This window comes from Helianthus annuus, chromosome 15 (genome assembly GCF_002127325.2).
Source record: "Helianthus annuus cultivar XRQ/B chromosome 15, HanXRQr2.0-SUNRISE, whole genome shotgun sequence".
Taxonomy (NCBI): domain Eukaryota; kingdom Viridiplantae; phylum Streptophyta; class Magnoliopsida; order Asterales; family Asteraceae; genus Helianthus; species Helianthus annuus.
This window is the reverse complement of record NC_035447.2, coordinates 40,808,682-40,815,768: the sequence shown is the minus strand read 5'-3', so window position 1 is coordinate 40,815,768 and position 7,087 is coordinate 40,808,682.

The window sequence follows — 7,087 nt, the reverse complement described above, 5'->3', positions numbered from 1 at the left end:
GGTGTTACAACTCCTCATCTAAATCAAATGCCCATGTAGCCTCTTGTACACTAGGCTGATTATTCAAACCAACTGGTTTATCAGCAACAGCCTCCTTTCCTGAGGCAGTGGATCCAGATCTGGGGACTTCAAGTACAGGAGGGTTACCACTTTTGTCAGATGCCCTACTCACTCTACTGACATGGACTACTTTCTTTTTGGACTGGATTACAAGTTTTTTGGGCCGGCATCTTCGCTTAATGGGTTGGGAACTGGATTGGGCTTGTGGTTTACTGGGTGGTGAATAAGATTAGGCTTTGGGTTTACTGGGCTGGGACATGAATTGGACTTCTTGTTCATGGGTAATTGGAGCGACTTGAACAAAGACCTCCATGAATGGTTCAGACCATGTTAAAGCCTTTATTGCAATCTCCATAACATCATTATCATCCCCAAAAAACTTGAATTCACCAGTATCAGCATTTAATCCATACATGTAAAAATCCCTACTTTCATAACACCCAGAATCCATTGCATACTCTAATAACTCAAAGTATGCAATGTGATCAACATCCATAGTTATCAACTTAGAATCACCTCCAATATATTGAGGTTGATCAGAACTAAAATCCAATGATCCACCATACCATAGCATCACATCGATAACCTCCATCAGTGCAATCAGTGAACAATACCAATATATTGAGAGAAAACGTACCTCTGATCGATTAGGGTTTGATCGCCATTGATGAACTTGAGAGCTTCTGATATGTTTTTATCTTGGTTTGAGTGAAGTGATACTGTGTTTTGGGGATTATAAACTTGAACGAATGAGGGATTATCCACATCAGCTCATGTATGACACGTATGAATGCCACATCAGATTAAATTGCCACATAGGCTAATTTATTAACCTGGTTAGTGAATATTTAACGACGGGGTGCCATGACAATCGATCTGTTAATTTGGGAATGGTCTGAGCCAAAGTGAAAGTTGAGAGTGCCATCGGCCAAATGGCCATAGTTGGGGGTGATTAAATCCATTAACCCTTTTTTTACTTGTCTAAGTTTAAGTTGGGAATTTCAAGTTCTAACAAGGTTATATTTTTACAAGTTTACAACCGATAGCGTCGTGATAAAAAGAACCAACATAAGAAAATTATGAAACGGCATGACAAGCTTAGTTAAAATTTGATTATATATACTTGATCACATAAAAACTCATTCCCACAAAAGTGAGTTTTGAGCCTTTATTGAGCATACAAATACATATATTTACACTAAATGCTCATTTTTTGTTTCTTGTGTGAATAGCCGCTTGGTTCGTACGACTCTAGAACTTGGCACGACAATGCATTCCCGGTCCTTACCAACTTAAACCCGAGTAAGTAAATGATGGAGGCATTAGGACTAGCCCTTTTTTCTTTCTACACCATTATTTTTCAATTTTTTTACCACCTACCCAAAATCCCCCTAGTTAACCCCTTTGAGCCTAAACCTTTTCATTTCTTAACCCAAAACAAACACCCTTTTTACCCACCTAAACCTTTTTATTTTTTTTTCTTTTAGTAACAAAGCTCGGTTTTTCTTATGACTTTTCAAAATATATATATATATATAGTTGATGAAACCAAATAAACAAACAAGTTCATCAAAATTAACCTTGTTTGAAAGAAATGGTTCATCAAAATAAAAAATAAAATTGTGAAAAATAAAAAGTCTTTAAAAAAACCGATGCTTACGCTTTTCGCCCTTTTACTAACCACTAATCCAACCACCCACCTTTAGCCCAAGGCTAACCCTTCACCCAAAAAGTCCTCTTAATATTTACAAAGGTATATAGTTAAAAAGGAGGAGGATTGATTGCTTGGCAAGCCTATGGTAGGAGTAAGTTCCATGCCGCTATCGAGTGATTCACTAAAAATACACCTTTGGCCGAGTGTTGAGTGATCCCCCGTGAGGTATGTGAACTTGTATATAAATGGAATTTTGAAAAGGCATGTTATGCCCTAATAAGTAATTTATCTTGTGAAACGTTTTTAATAAATCATGACGAATAGGATTGTAAATAAATAAAAATAAAACTTAAATAAAGAATCTTGGAAATCCCGACACTCTATGACAAGTCCAAAAACCTTCTCTTCTACCCATTCCATTTGGGAGTGAAAAAAGCCACAATATAAAGAGTTTTGCTTGAGGACAAGCAAAGATTCAAGTGTGGGGGTATTTGATGTGCACAAAATGCAACATATAAATTACATCAATTGTGGCATAAAACTAACCCTTTTTTAGTACTAATGTTGGAAAAAATGTGCTTTTGTCTTCCTTTTGTATTTTCAGGATTAATTGAGCTCAAATGAACAAAAGAAGCAAAAAGACAGCTAAATCTAACATAAATACAAGAAAAGGAACAAACGTGGCATGCCCGACCCCTCGACAGCATCTTCCCAAAGCAAAACAAGAAGACAGAAGACTGAACACGCCCCGTGTTCAGTGAGCACGGGGGCGTGCCCCAGTGTCAGCAGAAAAGACAAAGTGATGGAAGCTTCTACTGCCCACCACGGGGCCGTGCTCAGCGGACACGGGGGCGTGGTCAACTGTTGCAGACGCATTTATTGAAATTGTGAATTGCAATTAATGAAGAGAGAGACTCGGATGGACACGGGGCCGTGTCCAGTGGACATGCGGCCGTGCCCAGGCTTCTGTTCAACCTATAAATAGGAGTGCTTGGAGCTCTTGTAACTCATCCCTTAGCACACCATCTCTCTCACACTTTACCCACCACCCACCACCATCACAACACCATCATCCATCACCATCATCCATTGTCCATCATAGAGTGTGTGAGTCGTCTCGGGATCCAAGATTGATCGTAAGAGTTCTTGACAATCAAAGGCCATGTTTGCCTAAGTCTCTTACATCACTTGGTGAAGACAAGTGTTTAGTGTAATACTTTTTATTTTTAATCTTTTGCGCTTTTTAATTGGTTTTGTATTAATGACTTTAATTACTAGTTTCTTATGTTGAAGGTGATTCTTCCTTATCTTTTGTCCGTGGTGTCTTGGCATTATTTTACTGTCTATATAAAATAAAAGATTTTCACCATTCATATCCCCACGGTCTATATGGAGGTATGTTGGCTACCTGGTCGGGGGGGTTAAGGGAACGGTTTGGTAAGAGTCTTGCCATTGTTCAGTGTATAGATCTGGCAAAGGACCTGGATCAAATTTAGTAGGACCTCCTTCAATACCCAACGGTATTGGATGGCGGGGGTCCAAACTCTTTGATCCCCTCATCAGTTAAACTACTATTAAAACTTTAACCCGGCTACTTAGGACTGTATCCCTGCTGACTCAGACTACTTAGCCGAGGGTAACGTCGCCTTCAAAAGAGGGACCTACCACATTATGCATTAATAACTTAATTAATTATCTTTCAATAATCCGACCCTTTAGGATTGTATCCTTGCTGACTCAAACTACTGGGTTGAGGGTAACGTCACCTTCAAAAGAGGGGCCTACTACAATAACTAAGATAATCTCTTAAACAAGTGCAAAAGTGCAAAAATAATCAAAGGTTACACTACACACGAGTCGGACCCAAGTGATTCATCTTGTCTATCTGTTTTTGTTTTTATTTTTATTTTTATTTTTATTTTCAGCATTTTAGTTAGTTTTATTTTTCTAGTTTAAAAATCTTTTTTCTAACATTTTGCTTTGATTAGACGTTGAGGATAAACCAGTACTAAAAGCTCTTGTATCCTTGGACGACCTCGGTATCTTACCAACACTATACTACGTCCACGATGGGTGCACTTGCCCATATGTGTGTTTAATGTTAGTGAATATCGTGTTTATAAATTTAAAACTTGGCTAAAAAGTGTAAAAAGGGCTTAAAATATACACCTAAAATATATACACACTGACACACATCACTACTCATTTTAAGCAGCTTAGTTTGATCGTTCCTCACTTGGTTTCTATTCCTAAGCGAATGATAACCAAGTACATTAATGGTCTACCTCCTGCTATGCGTGATTCTATTGAAGCAACTCAGCTAGAAACTATTAAGGAAGTTTATCGGCTTGCAACTAGTCTCAACAACAACCTTGTGCATGAGAAGCAGTTTGCTAACTCTACCTCTTCCAAGTCTGCACATCAAGTTACTCAGCAGCCAAGTGGCAGCAAGAACAAGAGGCGAAAGTCTCAGGGTTCAGGATGCAATGCAATTGTTCCCACTGTTCAAAACCCTGTTGCTAAACCTACACATGTTGCTGCTCCAATCACTATTGTTCCTGAAGTCAAGAAGCAGTACACTGGCTCTCACCCCAAGTGTGCGACTTGCAACTATCATCATCCTATTCTGCATGTCGTCTGTGCACCAACTGTAATCGCTATGGTCACACGACTCCTTATTGCCGTCAAACTAACCAGGCCCAGCAAGCTCAACAAGTCCTAGCTCAGGCAGCTTTACCAGCTCCCCTGCAGAATCCAAGGCCAATCAATGTCGTTCGTGCATGCTACAAGTGTGGATATACTACTCATCTCCGTAACCAGTGTCCTCGGCTGAACCAGGACCAGCAGCCAGCCGCTCGCGGACGAGCGTTCAACCTTAATGCTAATCAGGCTCGTAATGACTATGATGTTGTCAATGGTACGTTTCTTGTGAATAACCTTTATGCTTCAATTCTATTTGATACTGGTGCCGATAGAAGTTTTGTGTCCGTGGAATTTGAGTCTTTGATAAACTGTATACGCTCCAAGTTACCTGAGTCGTTCTCTATTGAGGTCGCCAACGGTAAGTCGATTCTTGTTAATTCTATTCTGCATGATTATTCCCTAACTCTCAATGATCACGTCTTTCTTATTGATCTAATACCCATGCAATTGGGTAGTTTCAATGTCATTATTGGTATGGATTGGTTGCGTAAGAATCATGCCGAGATCGCTTGACACGAGAAGTTTGTTCGTCTACCTCTTCCGTCCGGTGATATTTTGCACGTCTATGGAGACCGACCTTCGAAAGGACTAAGGCTGATGTCATGCACGCAGGCGAATAGATGCTTACGTAAACGGAACTTTGCCTTCTTGGCCCACATAGTGGAATAAAAGGGCAAAGGGAAGAACATAAGCGATGTTCCAGTAGTGTGTGATTTCCCTGATGTCTTTCCTGAAGATCTACCCGGTCTTCCTCCTCCTAGATCCGTCGACTTTCATATTGATCTCGTACCTGGTGCGACTCCTGTCGCCAAGGCTCCTTACCGTCTTGCACCTTCCAAGATGCAAGAGTTATCCAGTCAACTTCAAGAATTGCTCGACAAGGGATTCATCCGTTCAAGTACCTCTCCGTGGCGTGCTCCCGTGCTGTTCGTCAAGAAGAAAGATGGTTTGTTTCGTATGTGTATCGACTACCGTGAACTTAATAAGCTTACCGTTAAGAATCATTACCCTCTTCCCCGTATTGATAATCTATTTGACCAACTACAAGGCGTGTCCTGTTTCTCTAAAATCGATCTTTGTTCTGGTTATCATCAGCTTCGTGTACTCGAGGACGATGTACCCAAAACCGCATTCCGTACTCGTTATGGACACTACGAGTTCGTGGTCATGCCTTTTGGATGGACCAACGCACCCGCTGTGTTCATGGACCTTATGAATCGTGTGTGTAAACCCTATTTGGATCGTTTTTTGATAGTCTTTATTGATGATATTCTCATTTATTCTAGATCTAAGGCTGATCATGCTCGTCGCTTACGCTTGATGCTTGAACTCTTACGCGGTGAACGCCTGTATGCTAAATTTTCTAAGTGTGAGTTTTGGATTGATGAAGTGCAATTTCTTGGTCATGTCGTTAGTAAGCAAGGTATTCATGTTAACCCATCTAAAATCGAAGCTGTGAAGAATTGGAGTACGCCTAAATTTTCTTGGTCATCTGAGATTCGTTCGTTTCTAGGATTGGCGGGTTATTACCGCCGATTCATCTCTGACTTTTCTAAGATTGTTGTACCTCTCACTTCGTTCACCCAAAAAGAGAAACCTTTTGCTTGGGGTCCCGAGCAAGAGGAATCTTTTCAGACTCTTAAGACCCTTTTGTGTAACGCTCCTGTACTTACTCCACCCGAAGGGAATGACGACTTCGTGGTATATTGTGATGCCTCGAACCGTGCATTGGGCTGTGTGCTCATGCAGCGGGACAAGGTTATTGCTTATGCCTCTCGCCAACTCAAAGTACATGAGAAAAACTATACTACTCACGATCTGGAGCTCGGTGCAGTTGTATTTGCGTTAAAGATCTGGCGACACTACCTGTATGGTACAAAGTATGTGGTTTTCACCGATCATAAGAGCCTTCAACATATCTTTGACCAAAAGAAACTGAACATGCGACAGAGACGTTGGGTAGAACTACTTAACGACTACGACTATGAAATTCGCTATCATCCTGGCAAGGCGAATGTAGTGGCCGACGCTCTTAGTCATAAAACCCACTTTAGAATGGAAAACCATAGTTAGCGCTTTGCCTCATAATTATCATTAAACTACGCAAACCAAATTAGAAACTACCAAAGAACTCAAATCCGCCATGTAAACATGATACCGGAAATAATTGGGGGTATTCAGGTATAGGAGCGGATATGAGATTTATTTATAAACTAGTTGATGCCCCGCCCGCGTTGTGGGGCGATGGCCGAATAATGAGTGAGTGTTAGGCAGCTCATTGACACGAAAAACAATTAAATCGAGTCAACCAATTAAAACAAAACACTTTTATAGTTTTGAAAAAAAAAAACTAAAAGAATGACAATATTGGAATTTTTAACTGAGGGAAAGTTGTATTTTTTGACTAGGGTAAAATCGTAATTTGCCAAAAGCTAAAGTAATGGCAGTACTTTAAATTTGAACCAGGGTCAAAGTTGTATATTTTCACAGGGGCAAATTCGTAATTTTGAACTTGGGGTATCAGCGTAATATAAATTTGAACTAAGGGCACAATCCTAATTTTAAGCTGAAGGCAAAAGCACATTTTTATTTTGAATCGAGGGCAAAATCGTAATTTTGAGTTGGGGGCAAAAACATAATTTTATTTTGAACTGGGGAAAAAACGTAATT